The sequence below is a fragment of the Peromyscus leucopus genome, chromosome 15 (genome assembly GCF_004664715.2).
Source record: "Peromyscus leucopus breed LL Stock chromosome 15, UCI_PerLeu_2.1, whole genome shotgun sequence".
Classification (NCBI taxonomy): domain Eukaryota; kingdom Metazoa; phylum Chordata; class Mammalia; order Rodentia; family Cricetidae; genus Peromyscus; species Peromyscus leucopus.
The window spans coordinates 35820005-35840755 of record NC_051076.1 but is presented as its reverse complement, the minus strand read 5'-3'; positions in this window follow the sequence as shown (position 1 = coordinate 35840755).

Genomic DNA, 20751 nt, shown 5'->3' with positions numbered 1-20751 from the left:
GTTAATTTAAGATAAAAGAACAGTTAGCAAGAAGCCTGCCACGGCCATACAGTTTATAAGTGATATAAGCGTCTGAGTGATTATTTTATAAGTGGATTGTGGGACTGCGGGGCTTGGGGAACCTGGAGAGAAGCCCTCCAGCTACAATTTTGTTTGGACTTTAAAAAAAAATCCTTATTGATTGTTGGCTTTTTATATGAAGGTTTTTGATTTTGTTCTTTTATGGAGTGTGTGTGTGTGTGTGTGTGTGTGTGTGTGTATGCATTTCTCATACTCTTATTTCTTTGTTCATTTTATTTCCAGTTTATTTTATTCTTGTTTGTTTGTGACTATGATCATAATTTAACATCTGAAAAATTTTATTTTCAATAAAATATTTCAGATATTTCAGAAAAAAAGGTTAAGTTTCTGTAAGGATGAGGGTTGCCATGTCCCAGTCCATAGACCAGCCAATTCTAGCTGAAATCTATCCCAGCATAGTTGTGAAGAGAATTCATTTTATCTATAAAACCATCCAGTATCTGAAATGCTCTACAGGACCATTCTACATCAAAAACTATAAATGCATAAATATTATTTTAGGAAAGGGTTAAATAAAACTGTATCTGAACACCTCTTACTGCTTTGACAAATAGCTCATTGAGTGTTTTTTTTTTAAATAATATATTTGTAAAGTGAGGAGCAAGCATGGCTTCTAGATACAGCATGTGCTTTTATATTGATGTTTCATTATAATGGTATCATTTTGGCAAAATAAAAGCACCAAGCATACACAACTCTGTAGGAGTTCAGAGGCTGAACTTTTTTTTTTTTTTTTTTTTTTTTTTTGGGTTTTTCGAGACAGGGTTTCTCTGTGTAGCTTTGTGCCTTTCCTGGAACTCACTTTGGAGACCAGGCTGGCCTTGAACTCACAGCGATCCGCCTGCCTCTGCCTCCCAAGTGCTGGGATTAAAGGCGTGCGCCACCACCGCCTGGCCGAGGCTGAACTTTTGTGTGGAGGTACAAGGGACTCTTGTATATAAGTAAAACCTTGGGAAACATAATATTTAAGCTGCAGTCTACAGGATGAGCACTTTGAAGCCAGCAATAACTACAATTCAAGGAAACCCAAGAAATATGTGTGCTGTACCATCTGAGGATACTTACTACATCTAAGCACTTTCAGAATTATCATAAAAGAAGATATTGTGGAAAATAACTTCTAATATGTTTGACTGCAGTCAGGCATTGGGTAAAGATACCTACAGGGACCCTCATGATAGGACATGGGACCAGACAAAAAGAGAGAGGCTTTGGAAAACAGATCCTCAAGATGCCCACAGTAGCTCAGACACCCATGCTCGTGTTCACTCACTCAACCCTCTTGACTTGCTGAGTGCTATCAGACGATTTCTAGCAAGACCACAAATGACCTCAGAAAGAACCCCAAGTCATCTCTTTACCACTAGGCATAGTGATCTATCATGTGATCTATCACTGAGAGCCACTCTGGAAAAATTCCTTTCAGGACTCATAAAAATCTGAACCATGTTTGTCCTGAGTAGTTTATCTTCTACGTTGCGCAGAGGCTTAGACTGTTAAACCAGGAAGACAGTAGTGTGTGCCTTCCCTGGCATAGAAGCAATCCCTCACTCACCAGATAGTTGTTTTCCCCACTGTGACATGCTATGAGACTGTGTGAATAATACAGGTCAGGCCAACTCAATCTTTGCTTACCCAGAACCTGGGCAGTACAAAGTCATCAACAGTCCTTAGCATATATATACAAAGGCATGCAAGGTTGCATATGAATGCTCAAGACTAAGCATTTAGACCATCTCTCAATGGGAAAAGCATATTGCTGATTATAGCACCACCTATGAAATATTCTTGAACAAAATTAAAATTACATGCATACACAGCAAAATGCAGCTTGCATGTAGGCTTGCAAGAACTAGGAATGTGGATGTGTGGCACTATCCACTAACAGCTTATACAGAACCTCTAAAACAATCACTCAGCACTACAAAAAAATTGTGGAAGTATATAGCTACATTCATCTATCCATTTTCCTCCCCTTCATTTACTACGGAGAAAACCAAAGCCCAGAGAGCTCAAGTAATTTGCTAAAATGTGTATGCAAATGGAAGTTCAACAGTCCCCGGATGCCAGCTCTAGAGGTTCTGTTCACCCATGAAAGCAGTTAGTATTCCAAATGTGAAGCATCTCCTTGTGAGATTTTAAAATTGAGAAACAGAAAGGTGTAGATACAGTGAGCAGAGGGAGGTTGGAGCAAACCGGCTTTGGCTCCTGGGCTAAGTGGTAAACAGTCATTTCTCATCACTCTTCAAAAGAAGACTCTTCATCAGAGTCCATTTTCCAGAGTATTCCCTGGGCAAGTCTTTCATTAGTGATGCCTAGAATCATCCATCCAGCCCTCTGGGTTTCCTTTCTATGTGAACTCTCATAGCTACTGAGATCCCTGTGAATGGTCACTCTAAGGAGTCCATAATGAATGGTAGTAGCATGGATTATTTTCTGAGATCTCTTTGGAGGTATCTGAAAATGCCATTAATTCTCCTTAAAATTGAGGAAATATTTGTGTTACTTGAGTGCCCTAACTACTCAGAGGAGCATCCAATATAAGCATTTTCTTCCTGGGAACCTGTCTTCAATGACTGTCCATTTCTTGTACTTCCAGGAACCAGTTTTCATCTGGCAGACACTGGGGAAGCAAATGGCATTTCAAGGTCATGTTGAAACTCAGTTTCAATTGACCTGTTTTCCTTGGAAGATTGCAGCAGCTAAATTATAGACTTGTTCATTGGGGGAATTAAAAATTGAAGCTATTATTCAAAACCTCGTGTTATAAAGGTGGATCTTGTTGGTCAAATGGGCCTTTACAAGTTTGTGAACACCTTTTCATTCTTCTTCCCCCTTGATAGGAAACTTGATAGGAAAGAAAGCTGAGAAGCAGTTACAGCTCTAGAACATGTTTTATAAACTAAGCACTTATTGCCACGGAAAACCCTTCTTCAACAAGGATGTTTCCACTGCAGTGGTAACTATAGAACTATCCTTTGTCCTCTTCATATCACATCTTTGCATATATCCTTTCAGATATTTGTGGCCACTGTTAGCTATTACACTAGAATACCATAAGTCATAATTTATTAATGGTTGGTGGCTATGTGCAACCTTAAGCTATACCAATACGTCTGTCATGCCCTGTTACATTAAAATTCAGTTTTCTAACTTGCCTGATCTTCTAACATTACATATTAGTAATTTGGAACATATTAGCTTACCAAGTTACATGGATCTTTCAGACACTGACACACAATCTCTTATTACTTATTACTACTAACACCAATGCCATCAGAAAAGTCTTTAAGTACTGGAAAACTTTCAAACTCATGGTGGTGGCAAACATTTCCAAGATCCTGCTCTTCTCTCAAAACCTTTAATTTTATCATTGGCAACAGGTAATTATTTTCCCTGAAGTGACAGACTCCAGTGACTTTTGAGAAAACATCTGCCAAATAGCCCAGTTTGGATAACCACAGTCTGTTACTCTTTCCAAGTAATAAAAGATGTTTCATGGCTAGAGTGGAGAGCTCAGTGCACAGCTCAAGCAAACTCGTCAATGTTTTCCCTTGAAAATGTGATGCTATCATGTTTCTCATGCAGCAGGCATGCGTCACATTGACTTCCCATTTCAGGATATTATTGACATGAGGTTGTTTACATTTGTCTGTTGTTGGTTTTTCATGTGTGGCAATGAAGACTTTGACTAGTGTAGTCTGATATGACTACTCTGGTTTTACCCACAAATGGTTATTATGAAAATAGTTTTGATCTCATGAACCTCTTGGTAAGGTCTTGGGGGTCCCTGGGTTTCTACTGAGAACACTTTGAAAACTCTTCCCTATAGGATAATAAAGTGTCTATATTAATTTCTGGCTATATATGGTTTTAAATAAAACAGACAATAACAAAGAATACAGGGATGCCAAGAAGAAAATTCTTAGTGTAGGTTGAAAAAGGAGAAAATCTTCATCTACTTGAGTTATGTCAAAAACAACTTTTAGTGGGAAGGTATTTGAATTTTTTTAGGGGTATGCTATAATTACAAGTCTGTTTTTTTACTTCTAGTTTCGACATAGCAGACACAAGGGTTTACGTGGCTTAAAATTCCAAGTTACAGTCCATCACTAAAGGGAAGTCAAAGCAGAAACTTAATCAGCAAGTCACACCAATGCCACAGTCAAATAGAATAAGTGCATCTATGCTTACTTACTTGCAGCTAGCTTTCTCATTTCTTATACTGTGCAGAACCCCCTCCCTAGGGAATGATACCACCCACAGTGTGTTGGATGAATACATGAATGGACAATCAAGACAATACTCCATAGACATGCCTACAGGTCAACCTGATCTAGGCAATTCCTCATTAAGACTTTATTCCCAGTTTTACTCCATGTTGTGACAAATTGACAGTTAAAACTAACCAGCATATATTTCAATGATAAAATTAAGGAATGGAATACATGAAAATCTAATACAGACTAATAAAGATTATGAAAGGATTTTACATGTAAAATACAAATTCTCCCCATCACAATGAGAAAATTCTCAATTTTACACTTCACTGAATAAATTTAGGAAAATATTCCAAGTTATTATATAGTATAAATGTCAATTCACTACTTTATTACTTATTTCAAAGACAGGTAAAAATCTGTGAAACTGGATAGCAACTGCAATACCAATCTCAGTGATGTAGAAAAAAATTACTCCCAAAGTAATGTAACAGACAATGAGATTATAAGTGAAATCCATTAGTCTTCATGTCATAAATGGGCAAGCCAAATTGAGAGCATATTTGGGAATTAACATTATGGAGAATGTTTGCTTAGTGAAGGTGAATTATAAAGAGTATTGGTTTTCAGTATGACATTTTCATATGTACACATGTTTAGATATCACCTGTCTCAACATTGCCATTCCTTACTCTTATGGACAATGACCTCCCTCCTCTAGTACTTTATCTCTACTTTTTTGTCTTTATTTTTGCTCTGAACTCCACATATGAGGAAAAAATGAGACACGTACCTTTTAAAATCTGGCTTGTTTCACCTAATGTGATGGTCTCCAGTTCCATCTATTACCTTCAAAAGACATAATTCTGTTCCTCTTTATGGTTGAATAATGCTCCATATCTTCTATATACTCCACATCTTTTTGTGCCCACATTCATTGATTGCACCTGATTCCACAGTTTGGGTATTATGATTGGTACCATCACAATCATGGTCAACCGGTTAACTCTTCTGTAAGCCTGGTTCTCTTTTGGGAATCATCCCACCCCTACAAAATTTCAGCTTAACTGTAATCATATTAGTTTAACGCCATATAAAAACCATTATTTAAATGCCTAGACCCTTGCCTTGTTTTCTAGAAAGGCACTTCTAAAACTCTTGGAAATTTCCAACTTATAAAATATATTTGCTCCTCTTCATGGTGGGCAACTGAAATCAGAGCGACGCACCTTGTAATGGATTTCTAGTTTCAGTTTCAAAATGAGGATTGGCCATCCCAGAAAGACCAACCATATAATCAGAGATGGAGACTGAGCCAGCTGGTATCAGCTAGCTTCCTGAGAAGGGAAAGTAGGCTAGAGATAGAGTCTGACCACATGAGGAATGACTCCATAAGCCATGCCTATGGAATGAAAATTTTTAATAGTGACGGTAGTGTGATCTTCCTTGTTAGTGATGCACACTGATGGACCAAGAGGTTGACAAATCATGAAGATGAAGAAACTTCACATTTGAGACCCCAGCAGACCTCCAACTCTGGCTGTCTCCCTTTGGTTGTTCCTGAGTTATATCCTTAATGAAAAACATGAACTCAACATGTAGCAATTCTCCTTGTTTGGAGAATTGTTCTAGTGAATTGTGGAGCCTGAAGGAGTCTGCTGAAGCCTTCAATTCATAGCCAGTAGATCAGAAGTGACAGTGTCCTGTGAACTACAGAACTTGTGCTATTCTCTGAAGTGAGGTCATATATGGGGAACGCCACCCCTACTGTGACATTGTGAGTTGGCTACCTACAAAATTACATTGCATCTCACATGTGGTTTTGTATTTTAAGCTTTAAGATGCTTGGTTTTAGATTAGATCATGATTAGACTGCAGTCACCAAACGTCTAGTAATTTCACTGTATGATAAAACATGAGTTTAATTTAAGTATTGATATTTTGAGCCATCAACTACAAGGTTCTCCATCAGTTTTGTATCTAATGGTTTAATGAATGTTGATGGCCCTTGATTACCTCCATTATTTTATTAGAGTTTGTAAAATAGTGATTTCTAACTCTGTTTTTCCTTTCCCACTCACTAGCTGGAATTTTGATTCAATAATTGTCCTTTAGAAATCATTTAGTTCAAGATAGAACTGACACATCTTTCTGCCTGTGTTAACTTTGAGACTGAAAAATGTGTCTTACCTTTGGTTTCCAAAGTAATGTACAATCTAAATTAGCTGCAGTAGATGCATGTATTTAATTTGGGGAGTGACAAGAGGGTGGAGAGCATGCTGAAACACTGGAATTTTCATGTCACTCTTTCAACAACTCATTAGCTACTCTAACACATGAAATGTGGTTAGCTCGGTTTCCAGATTAAGCACTTAAGCATCTGCTTTAACTTGGATGCAATTTTTTATTCATATATTCAAGCATGTGTGCTGAGACCTCACTGTGTGCAAGGTGCTTTGCCGATCAGCAGCTATGTGGATCCCAAACAAAATGGACAGTCTGCCATTCCGGAGCTCACAGTGTGGTGGGAAAGAAGCAAACAGACAATTACACAAACACTGTAGATCTGTTACACATTATCATCTGTGTATCATTAGCCATATTTATTTAATTCATACGTCATTCATGCATCATGGTGCTCCAAGAAAGCACATAACAGAAATTTCAGAGAAGTTTGTCATAGACTTTTGTTTCTTCAGAAATCTATGTTGAAATCCTCAGTCAGCCAGCACTAACATTTTATTTGCTTATGAAACACAAAGAGTGAACAGTTAGCAAAACCAAAGCAATCTTGTTAGAACTTGCTCAAGAATGCTGTTTCTACTTGTTTTTGTGATCACTATAGATGGCCAGAGAAGGTCATGGTAAGCAAAATGGCACTGGGTCATCATTGAAGTACTTAAGTAAACAGTGGGAAGTTCATGTGCCAAAATCACAGTGACTGATGTGTTATCTTCTTAGCATTCTGTGCCTGAAACTGAGAAATAAAAGTTGACAATGTAAGGTATAGAAATGAAGAATGATGCTAAAACTTTCTTATCTATTTAACCATGACTTTGCTGAGTTGATATAGTTCAGCAACATATCCAGTATTTATATAGATAGAACCTAACTGTTGGAAGTGTCAAAATGTTCATATTGCATTACTGAGGATGACTCATAATGATTTTTAAAATAAAATCAAGGTGGTGCAATCTAAGATGGTTCAATCACAGAGATCCTTATTTTTTCCCTCTTGCATTTAAGAATGTCTTTCTCTCATTGGAGAAAGAATTGATGTGTTTTAAAGCTGCAGACAGAAAATAGAGGAAAACAAAACAGCATATGTAAGAAAGACCTAATGCATGTTATCCACAGCCAACTGCTTTGTAAAAGGCTGTATTAGGAAACCATTTGCCTCCATCTCCAATGTTGGGATTGTCTTACCTTCTTTACTAGAAGTGAGAGAAACTAGTTGTCATGACAACCTGACACAGGCTGGAATTCCCACGAAGAATCTTGGTGTTCCTGAATTGAATTTGAATACGTATCTCCAGAACTACCAGAGTCAATAAATGATTCCGTTCCCAAAAATCTCTGATTGTGAGTTGTTTCAGTTTAGGAGACAAACGCATGAAGACGCGGGGCTTTATTTTGGACAACAGTTACAGAATTTTTTTCATGTCTCAGTGGGTAAAGTGCTCACTTTACAATCATGAGGACCTGAAGTCAGACCCCACCCCATCACCGGCACACAGACAAAAAACTGGGTGTGGCAGCATTTACCTGTACATCAATGCTAGCAGAAGTAGGGTGGAGAAAATCAGATCCAAAACTGACTTGCCAGCCAGTCTAGCCAGTAAGTAAGTTAGAAGAGCAGTACAGAAAAGCATGTAATGCTGACCTTTGGCCTCTCTGCACATGCATGCATGAGTATGTGCACTCTCACACATATTTATACATGCATGTATATACCACACACATACATACACCCCCCAAAATTAATCACATGAAGTTTTACGAACAGTGCAGCTATCAGGAATGAGCAGATGAGTGGATACTGTTAAGTATTACTGAAAAGCAAGTAAGTAAATTGGCCACCAACCACCATCAACCCCAACAGTGGCTACAGACCAGATCCTTCACTTATATTAGCAAATAAGACTCTCTCTCTCTCTCTCTCTCTCTGGTGCTCACTCCTCCTCACTTCTTGGATGAAGTGTATGGCAGGTCTCAGCTGTTTTGCTGATCACGCCTGAATGTAATTTTTAGTCATTAAACTAATCTCAGTCATTAAGTTTGTCTAATTCCACTTAAGTAGGAGTCCAATCTTCACATCCAACAGTTCTCTTAACATGGCCAGCCTTTCTTCTGACTGGCCAGATGTCTTTCTGTTCTCTCCCTCTACTTTTAGCCCTTGTCAGATTCTCTTTTTTAAAGATGATTCAAGACTATTCTTTAGGGGAAACTAATTGTTGCATTTCCAGGGCATAAAACAATGACCAGCACTGATTTGAATGTGTATTTATAATTAAGTAAAGATGGTCACAAAAATTTTAAATAAATAATGTTTAATTTTGCATTCAATTACCCCCTATATGCCCTTGCAATCCACGTGCTTTACAATGTGTAGAGTATCTTAATCCTCCCATGGATATTTCGCCATCTTCATGGCCAGTCCCTACTGCTTTTTCACTGGTGCACCTGGGGAAACATTGTTCCAATTACCTTCAACATAGATTGGTTTTAACTATTATAGTACTCTGATGAAAATCAAACCCAATGATGCAATTACATACTATGAACTCTTTTGTATCTGACTTCTTCAACTCTTTGGATCTTTTAGTGGCTGTTGACTGCAGTCTTCCATTGCATAGGTGTTCCACAGTGTGCTTACTCCTCTGTTGATGTACAGTTGGGGCCAATATTTAGGTTTGTAACTGTTACCAGCAAAGCTGCCAAATGTCTGACTTTGAAAACACTGACAGTTTCCAAAATGGTTTACTATACAATATTCTTGCCAGAAATCTATGAGAAATTACATTGTTCTGTATCCTCATGAATGATTGATATTGTCAATTTCTAAATTTCGAAATGAAATTTCTAAATTTCAGCCATCCTATCATGTGTGAATGTGTATTTCATGGTACTTTGAATATGCTTTTATTTAGCAACATACTTTCTCATATGCAAAGTGGTCATTATTATCTCATTCTTACAAAATACTTTTTAATTTGTGTATTTGTTAATATGAAATATATGCATATAGAATATGTAAAATATAAACACAAAACACATATAATATTGCATATGCACATATATAATGAATACATGTATATTCTTTTCTCCCAGTTACTTTTCTCCCAGTCTATGGTTGCTTTTCCTTAAAACAGTCTCTCAAGGTTTTGAATTTGATGACATCTCTGTGACTCTTTCATCTTTGATGGTTATTGTAGTTGGAAATTTTCCTGTGTCCTGGACGACCAATGGTTGGGACAAGTCTCTCCCACTCGTGTCCCCCAAGTAAACAGAGGCCTATATTAATTATAACTGCTTGGCCATTAGCTCAGGCTTATTACTGACTAGCAGTTACATTTAATTTAATCCATAATTCTTATTTATGTTTAGCCACATGGCTTGGTACCTTTTCTCAGTTCTGCCTTGTCATCTTGCTTCCTCTGTGTCTGGCTAGCAACTCCTGACCCAGCCCTTCCTCTTCCCAGAATTCTCATCTCCTCACCCTGACTAATACTCCTGCCTGGCTACTGGCCAATTAGTGTTTTATTAATCAATCAATCAGAGCAACACATATTCACAGAATACAGAATGACATTCCCCAGCAGGCTATGTTCACTGTATCCTGTCTAGGAAATTATTCCCCATGTCTTAGAAGCAATTTTTTCCTTTGCTTTATTTTAAGAATCATGTAGAGGTGGATTGTCACTTTAGAGATATAATCTATCCCAAAATAATTGTTTGTATTTTATGAGCTTTCGAGTTTCACTTTTGCATTGGGTGTCCAGTTGGTACAATACTATTTGTTGGAGCGATATCTTTTCTCCCCATTGAATTGCTTTGTATTTACAGGCAAGAAAATCAAGAAAAAAAGGATGGAAGGGAGAAATGAGACAGAAAAAGGGGAGGGGGAAAGAGGAGACAGAGAGGGAGGGAAAGAGAGAGAGAGAGAGAGAGAGAGAGAGAGAGAGAGAGAGAGAGAGAGAACCGACTTTTGTAAAGTATGGGTTTATCTGTGAACTCAATTTCATTTGTTTGCCTGTGTTAACATTAACATGATGCTTCTTGATTACGATAGCCATGTGCAAATTGTGCATCCTTAATCTAAAAAATCTCAAATCTGCACTATCAAAAATCTGATACTTTTAATGTCAAGATAACAGAAGTGAAAATTTGCATGTACAACTTCCTATACTGGGCTGTAGTCAAGATGCAGGCACACTAAGTAAATAAAATAACCAGCAGGTGATATGTATAGAGTAAATATAAAATACAAATGTATGCTATACTTAGGCTTGGATTCCATTCCCAAGATGCTTCATTGTGTACACACACATATTTACACAATATGTAAATATTTCAACTCCTCCCAAATGTTCTAAAATCTGAACAACTTTTGGTCTCAAGAATTTTAGGTAAGAGATATTCAATGTGTATTGGTGTGTGCGTGTGTGCATGCATGCATGTGTGCATGTGAGTGTGTGTGTGTGTGTGTGTGTGTGTGTGTGTATGTGTGTGTGTACAAAAAGAAAGCAATGAGCACCATTGTAGATTTTCAGATGAGTATGCAGTGTGCTTTGGCCACCCCTTATTACTCGCTCTTGTTCACTCCTTTTCCTTATGATAGTCTCACTCCTTTCCCCCAGTCTGCCTTCTATTTTTGTCCTTTAGAAAGTCTTTATTTCATATATGAGATAAGACATGCAATATCTGTTTTCCGAGTGTGCTTTAATTTGCCTAAATGGTTCCAGCCATTTCTGGTTTGAATTCCACCTCTTTCCCTATAAATGACAGTTTCACTTCTTTATGGATAATAATGCTCCATTGTGTGCATATGTGTTCATGTATGGAACATGTTTTCTTTATCCATTCACCTGTTGTTTGGCCTCCAGCTAATTTCATAGCTTGGCCATTGTGAGCAGTGCTGCAATAAACATGGGTCTGAAGTATCTGTTGTATGCTCCCTTTGTCTCCTTCTTGGACTAGGTCCAGGAATGATCTATCTTGATCATTTGATCATTAAGAGATGTTTTGAGGAACATCCACAACAATTTCCATCGTAGGTACACTGCATTCCCACCAACAGTGTATATGGGTTCCTTTCCCTGGCTTCAGGTCTTAGGTTCAAGACTATGGTGATATTTTATTTGTATTAAAATGTTATTTGTATGTTAATAAATAAATTTGCCCAGTGGTCAGAGCTATTAGCAAGCCATAGGAAAGCAGGGCAGTGGTGGTCTACGCTTGTAATCCCAGCACTTGGTAGGCAGAGCTAGGTAAGTCTCTGTGTGTTCAGGGATACAGCCAGTATTGGATACACATGCCTTTAATCTCAATACCAATCATAGAAAACCTGGAGGTCTATACAGACAGGCCATGACGAGGCGGTCATGTGGTTGGGTTTACAACCAATGAGAAGGCAGAAGAGAAACACTATAAAAAGACAGACACCCAGGAATTAGCTCTGGTTCGGAGAAGTAGGACCACTGCAGGAGGAAGGGTAAGGTTTTAGCCCTTAGCTCTGACCTCTTGGCTTTCTTCTTTGCATTGGTTCTGTGTTTCTTGTTTAATAAGATGTTTGGTTACATCTACACAAGACCTTGATACATTTTAAATTGATTTTTGTGCAAAGTTAGGGACTTTGATATCATTTCATTCTTCTGCATTTGGATGTCAAATGTTCTCAGCATTTATTAAAGAGGCTGTCTTTTTGCCAACATAGTTTGGAATTCTTTGTTAGGAGTCAGACGGCTGTGACTGCAGGAGCTTATATCTCTAATGTAGTTCACTGAACTATGTGTCTGTTTTTGCATCAGTACCATGATGGTTTTCCTACTACAATTTGGAATCAGATATTGTAATACTTGTGGCATTATTCTTTGTGCTTAGGATTGCCTTGGCTACTTATGATCTTTTGTGTTTCCACATGCCTTTTAGGTTTCTTTATCCCTGTGAAGAATGTCATTGGAGTTTTGATGGAAATTCTATTGACTCTTTAGATATCTATCACAATATTAACTCTTCAATAGTTTTATGTAATAAACATAGCATTATTATCAATGTCACTTAAATTAATATGATTTGATGAGTTTATAGTAAAATTAGTAGGACTGTTCATAGTGCTTTGCATTCTCTTATAGTTTTTTTAAGGTAATAATTGCTCAATTGAAATAAAACCTTAAGACTTTGTTGATATACCTTTGAAATCATAGATTAACTAACATCAAATTATTGAGTATTTTAATATATGAACATGATACATCTCCACTTATTTATGTTTTCAACTTCTATTAATAGTGTTAATGTTTTATGTAAATATATATCACTGTATCTAGCTATAAATTGAGTGTTGGAAAACTACTGTGAATATAATTTTAAAATATTATTTTCTAAATGCCTTTTAAAAAAAGCAGATATAACAACCAAGCACATCCCCATTGTATTCTTTGACCTTAGTAAATGCACATATTAGCTTTTGCAGAAGATTCATGTTTCTTAGGATTTTATACTGTCAAGGTCATGGTACCCAGGAATATTTCCTCCTTCTCATTGTGTTTGTCTTTTATTTGTCTTCTGCTGGCTAGGATTGCCAGCACAATGCTGAATAGATAAAATGAAGTGGATCTTTTCTGTGGTGTGCTCCAGAAATTTATACTTTAAAAAAATGGTTTAATCATAAGCAACAAACACCAAGGGCAAGACTTGACCCATCCTGGAAAATCAAACTATTGAGGTTTCAACAACTGTTAAAAATTATGAGCTAAACAACTCCAGAGGACATCAGAGGTGACCATCTTCAGAAAGGCAGCTGGAATCCCTGAAGTCACAGACTGCCATACTGTAAAGTGGGACTGCAGTGAGGAAACATTTTCTGAAAAGAAAAATAAATGAAATCAACAGTTCTAGGGGGAATTTCTGTATACTAGAAAATAATGAAAATTACTTTGTACTGTTAAGTTTCATGAAGTCCCATTTACTAATTGCTGGTCTTAATGCCTATTCTCTCAGGGTCCTGGATAGAATGTCCTTTCTTGTGCTATTGAGTTCAAACATATTTCCTACTTTTTCCTGTCCCAGGTTCAGGATATCAGGTCTAATGTTGAGGTTGTTGGTTCATTTGGAGTTGAGTTTTGCAGAGGCTGAGTGAAAACAATTGAGTTTCATTCTTCTAGTTTCAAGAGCACCGTTTGATGAAGATATTCTCTTTTCTCTAGTGTTGTATTGCTAGTCTCTTTGTCTAAAATCAGGGGACTGTAAGAATGTAGGTTGATATGTGTGTCTTCAGTTATATTGCATTTGATCAATGTGTCTGTTTTGATCCAATACCAATCTGTTCCTATTGCTATCATTTTGTATTATAACCTGAGATCTGGGATGGTGATAACACCAGCAATTTTTCGTTGTTAAGAGTTGTTTTGGCTGCTGTGGATCTTTCGAGTTTGCAGATGAAATGTGAGATGGTTTTTCAATTTCTGTGAAGAATTTTCATTGGAATTTTGATGGGAATTGCATTGTGTTTGTAGATTGCCTTATAGCAGCCTTTGGTAAGACAGTCATTTTCACAATATCAAATCTACTAGTCCATGAGCATGGGTGGTGGTCTTTCCATCTTCTGGTATGCTCTTCAGTTTCTTTTTTTCAGTGGCTTCAAGTTTTCAGTGACCTCATGAAAGTGAAAGCTCCCATAAAATGAAGGATATAATTATTTAAGTGAAGAGGCAGCCTACAGAGTGGTGAAAATTCCTTGCCAGCTATTCATTTGATAGAGGGTTAGTATCTAGAATATACAAAGAATTCAGAAGAGTGAAATCAAGGAAACAAACAACAAAATTTTAAAATGGGAAATGGAAGCAAGTATAAAAATCCCTAAAGATGAATACAAATGGCTAAGAAACATTTTAAAAAAAAGTTCAACATCCTTAATAATCAGGAAAATGCAAACCAGAACTACTGTGAGACTTTACCTTAACCCAGTCAGAATAGCTAGAATTAAAACAACAAATGACAATAAATCCTGACATCAATGTGGGGAAAAGGGAACATTCATTCACTGTTGTTGGGTGCATGAACTGATATAGCCAATATGAAAGCCAATGTGGAGGTTCCTCAAAATAGAAACAAACAACACAGCAAGCAAGCAAGCAAGCAAACAAACAAACAAACACAAACCAGGAATAGGTTTATCTAGACCACTGTTGGGCATATGCTCAAAGGATTCAATATCCTGCTCATTCATGTGCATTGCTGCTCTATTCACAATAGCCCGGGAATGGAAGAGGCACAGTCATCCGTCAACTGATGAATGGATATTGAAAGTGTGGCACATATACATCATGGAATATTATTAAAAAGGATTAAATTATGAAATTCAAGGGTAAATAAAAATCATAATTCTGAGTGTGATAACTCAGACTCAGAAAAATAAATCTTACATGTTCTGTCAGGATTTTGAATGTTACCTTTGAACCTTCAAGTATGCATGTTTCATTTGGAACATCCATAGAGGTTTGGAAATTGTAAGGGACCGTGGAAGCAAAACTTCCAAGGGAGGAAAGATAGAAATATTTTTCTTTAAAAGGGCTTAAAGTCGAATAATAGAATAAGAAAGAGAGTTTAAACTGGGGTGGGAATGGGAGGGCAGGGTAGAATAGGGAACACAGGGAGGGATAACTGATGCTAAAGACTTTTCCAAAAAGTTCATATTTCCAAAAAGAAACCTTCTGCTGGGGAAGTTTTATACACACACTTATCAAGTTTAAAACTAGTTGGGGAAACTATGCCTCTATTAGATACCACAGGCTAACAAATAAAAAGCCCAATGATATGAATGGGTGACCTCTTTTGAAGTGGTTGGCAAGTGAGGTAACATAGACACCCTAAACATTAGAGGGCATTGCTGATACTATTGTTTAGTCCCCAAAACTCAGAAGTAAGGCCCTGTTGTTGAAAACATCAGACACTTGAACATAGAACATGGAAAATCAAGCTGGTACTGACCTGAGTGTTTCATAGTGTCTAATTTTTGTAGTGCTGGAAGATGCTATGCATGCTACCAGAGGAGAAGTGTAATCGTGAGTCTTACCCAGTGGTGAACCTCTTGAGCTACAATAATGTCTATCTTAACAAGACATGCCCACTGGTACAATAGCGGCAGGAACATAATGGGAACAATTAACCACTTTCTGATTGAATTTAAGGCCCAATCCTCAAGATTTATTTATTTATTCATGTCCAGACAGGTCATAGGACTTAGGAGAGAGCCTAGTGTACTGTTATTTTGCTAACTGGAAACAGTTGTAAATCATCTCCTCGTGACTTATTGTTATACCCATAGAGTAGTGCATCTCTCAGCTTTCATCAGAGAAGCTTTTTTTCTGCAGTAGATGACAGTTAACACAGAGACTTATAATGGGTCAGGGTGCAGAGAATAAGGGACTACAAAATGTTCAGCCCTAAATGGGTCATGTAATCACATAGCCCTTCTCCCAGGGCTCAGGGACACTTTGGAAGAGGGATCAGAAATATTGTAAGAGCCAGAGGTTGTGGATGATTTTAAAAAAATGTTTTCATTTTCAGAAGACACCAGAGCTGTTGCACAAATGAACCACAGCTGCTGTGACAGCACACACAGGAACTGCTCAGGCTCAGGCCAGACTAAGTCTCAGGGTGGAGAGGCAACTGGGGCTCAATTTCCACCTGTAGCTGAGAAGCTACTGGCAAATGATAACTGCTGGAAGAGATGGAGCATAGTGACAGCAGAAATTGGACTTGGTTGTCTGGAAAATGGGGAAGAGAAGACACAAAGTTGGATAGAAAGCAGGAACACAGAAAATTGTGATAAACAGAAAACGGCAATGTATGATAAAAAATAAACTCACATTTAATAATTAAAATAAGTGTGAATGAGTGCTATCTCTTGGGTTAATGGAGTTCATTGTGAGCCCTTTTTCCTGTGTTCATTAAGAAACTAAGTATTTCTATTCATTTAGCCTTCAGACTATAGCAAACTCTAAAAATTTAATAGTAAAATATTTTTATCTTACTTTTGTAACACACTTTCTAACATATCACAGGAAAATGTCTTGTGTGTGTATGTGTGTGTGTTTATCATTTTTATCTCACAAATGTATTAGTCATTTATTTTATTCTTAACTTTCTCTTTATTTATAGTTCGTGTCTTTCACATCATGCATCTCAATCCCATTTCTTTCCTGTCCCTTTGTATCCATTCTCTGTCTTTTGGCCCCACCCCACAATAAAATTTAGGAGAAAAAAAATAGAAAAAATAAAAGGAAAAATCGCGTCAAGGGAGCTATAGTGTGACACAGTGAGTCACATAGTAAACCCTTTTATCCATACATCTTTACTCTCAAGTGTTCATTGCAGAGATCAGTTGGTCTGGTTCGAGGCCTCTGGTTTCTTCTACACTTCGATGCTGGGCTCTCACTAGGACTCCTTTGGATATCCTGTTGTCGCCCCATTTTGTGGGGACCCTGCAGCATTGGGCCTGCAGAACTAGCTTCTTCGTGTGCTCCAGCAGATCATAGATGGGGTGGATGTTGGGGTGGGCCAACTCATAAACTTGGTTCTGGACCTGGGTGGTTTCAGGGTTGGTCAGTTTACCAATCTCTCCACCCCCTGCAAGTCTTCACCACCAGGGTGAGCTCTCCAGCATTGCCCTGGCTAGTTCACCCCTTGCAGCAGTGAGGAAAGGGTGGGGTCAGCTCCACTGTGATGCCCAGGCGAGGTGCAGGGGCCACTTTCCTGAGTGTTGCAGCTGATAAAGGGGGAGGTCAGCTCCCTTGCCAGCTGAAGGTAGTAGGGGCCAGGAGGATGCCATCTTTCCCTAGCCCCCACCATCACGTGGCAGACTAGGGAGACAGTACCAGCTATGTTCCTCTGACACCCTCAGGGCAGGCTCACCCACACCCCTGTCTCCAGCGTCAACTCTCCTGGGCTGCCCAGGTGAGGTGCAGTGCTGATTCTCCCAAGTGCTGCAGCTGGTAAGGGGTTAGGTCAGGTCCCCCACCTGCTGCAGGTTTCCGGTGAGGGGAGGAGGGCATCCTTCCCTCACCCTCACCACCACATGGCAGATAAGAGGGGCTCGACCTGCTCCCCATTCTCACACCCTCAATGCCAGCTCGCCCATGCCCCTGAGAACAGGGTCAGCTCTATTTGCTATACAGGTGAGATGTAGGACCCTCTCTCCTGAGTGCTGCAGCCAGTGAGGGGCAAGACCAAGTCTCACTAGTGTTGCAGCCAGTGAGGGGCATGACCAACTCTGTACAGCCCCATCCTCTTGGCCTGTGGTGGTATTAGAAGCCAGGGACATCAACATAGACCATGGCTGCATGAAGGTCATGAGCCCAGACATGGACTGCAGGAGCAGCCTAGGAGCCACCCACCTCAGCCCTGCCCCACCACTTCCCACCTCAGCCCTGCCCTACCACTTTCACCTCTTCAGATATGCCTCTGTTCACAGGAAATGAATTATTCTCTCTCTCTCTCTCTCTCTCTCTCTCTCTCTCTCTCTCTCTCTCTCTCTCTCACACACACACACACACACACACACACACACACACTAATAATGCCTGTCTTCTTCGGCACACCCAGGCACTAGGCAGGCCCTGTTTTCTCCTCAGAGCCCAGGGCACACTACCCAGGCCTATGGGTGGGCCTCTTGGCCTCACTCAGTCTATCATGGCACTGGGCAGGAACATGCTTCCTCCTTGGGGCCGGGGTAGTCTGCCCTGGGCCTGCATGTGGATCTCTTTGCCCCGCTCAGTCTGTCATCAGCCATTAATTTTTTTAGCAATGATTTATTGCATGGTTTGTTAATTTCCATGCCTACTGTGCTTTCTGGCACTCCCCAGTTCCTTGTTTCCTTTTCTTTCAGGGTTCTTCTTCTATTCTGAAGGTCATCCAGTTAAATGTAATTGGAAGCCCATATACCATGTATCAAATATCTAATAGTTGTACAGATAGATCACAAATTGTGAAAAATTTGTATTCCAGACTCCTTATTGAAAAATATACTTTCCCCCTTATCTAGAATGCCATGATAAAATTTAGGTTTCTTGGAATACTCACTCTATTCTTTATTCTTGCTCTATATCTTACACATTGAAGGGTCTCACACACTACTTTGTAGTTCTGACTGCTCAGATATCCAGTCTCCTGCTTCAGTGACTGCACAGAGCCACCTCTTAACCCTGTAGTATTGTATTGGTGGCACCCATGGGATAACAAACAAGGGGAGAGATGTAGAACCTAGGTGGGTTCAGGTCTCTTTAGACATGAAGTCCGGAGGTATAGATGTTTGAGTAGGGTCTAGCAAACACAGACTCCAAGCAAGTACACGGACTCTACCTTGAAGGTAGAGGCATTCAAGAAATACAGGCAGAAGAGAGAGAAGAAAGCTGTCAACCATGGTGGTCAGGGAGCTTTTTGACAGAAGAAACAATGAAGTCAAGTCTATAATTTCCTAATGAATTCAGTGAGAAATTCTGTGTGGTAAACATTTTCCTCTTTCTTCTTAAATAGAACAAGAACAACAACAACAACAAAACAGTTGGGTTCCACAATCGTTTTCAACACTTTCAGTATATCTTATTTCTTTGTCTTCTTTGATAGTTATTGTTCTTGCCTAAAGGCTACCTTTAATCTTACTGTTATTTGTGTGCATAATTGGCATCTCAGTTTCAGTTTGATGTGCTTTTCAATCATATGTTGGCTCCGGTTGTTGTGGGCAGCCAGATTCACGGTTCTATAGACTCTTAATACCAGCCCTTAGTTGTCAGTTGTGGGGTAGATTTGTTAACCTCCTGCCTCTTTTCCACCCCTGCTTTTGTGATGATCCATTCAGAAGGAAATGTAGCCCACATGCTGGACTCTAGTCTCATGCTCCTGCCTGGCTGGATAGGTTGACTGTTCTCCATGGAGCTGTGTATTTAGGGTAATTTGGAATGTGCTACGAAGAGTCTATCATGGAAGATAATGTGAGAAAATGACCTCCCAAAGCAGCAGTGAAGCTCAGGGTGTTCTCATAAGACTTAGACAAAGACAGCCGAAGAGCTAGTGTGTTGTTTCCTGCTTGGCTACTCAGGCTGGCTCAGTTATTGCCTTCCTCAGAGATCCCGGAGATGGAAGTAAGATAAGATTTAGACACACAAATCTCCTAAAATCCTTAACAGTATTAACTCATCCACTTAAGGTAGCACAGATGATGCAACCAAGGTCCTTTAGGCCAGGTGACCTGCCATCGGTTATAAACTTATTTAGTAAAGTGCCAGGAAATGGAACTGAGCTAACATTTCTAGTTCAGATATATGTCCAGATCCTGTATTAGGTTTTCAGCTTCTTGTATGTGTATGTTGAGTCTGTTACCCTTAAAGAATGTATTTTTCGGCCAGGTGAGGTGACATATGCCTTTAATTCCAGCACTTGGGTAGATCTTGGTGAGTTCAAGGCCAACCTGATCTACAAAGTGAGTTCCAGGACAATCTGGGCAGTTAGACAGAAAAACCCTGTCTCAAAAAAAAAAAAAAAAAAAAAAAAAAGAAAGAAAGAAAGAAAGAAAGAAAAAGAAAAAAATAATCGCTTGATCTAAGTTCTCTAATGTTACACAAACTATGTAAAGACAGAAAGCAGAAATTTTGGAGGCAGGAGAAATTGAGTTCTAATTTTGCTTCTATCAATCATTAGCTCTGTAGCCTAAGAACATTACTTCTCTGAGCCTCACTTTTTTTTTTTTTTTTTTTTTTTGGTTTTTCTGAGACAGGGTTTCTCTGTGTAGCTTTGCGCCTTTCCTAGAGCTCACTTGGTAGCCCAGGCTGGCCTCGAACTCACAGAGATCCGCCTGGCTCTGCCTCCCGAGTGCTGGGATTAAAGGCGTGCGCCACCAACGCCCGGCCAACCTCACTTTTTTTTATCTGTAACAAGGATGAAAGCATTTGTTTCAAAGGGTCTTGATAAGGTCAGTCTAAGGCTCCTTAGCCAAATTCTTAGACTATGGTAGACACTAACTACAGGGGACTAATAATTTTGTTGTTGTTATTGTTAGTATTTTCAGCTGGATACATTTACATTCATTTTTTTTCCTACCTACCCTGCTGTTCATTTTCTTTGCAAGAATACGTGTTCCATGCATGCATCTCTCCCTCTTCCTCCCTCCCTCTTTCCCTTTCTCTCTGTTTCTGTCTCTGCCTCTTTCTCTGTCTGTCTTTGTCTATCTGTC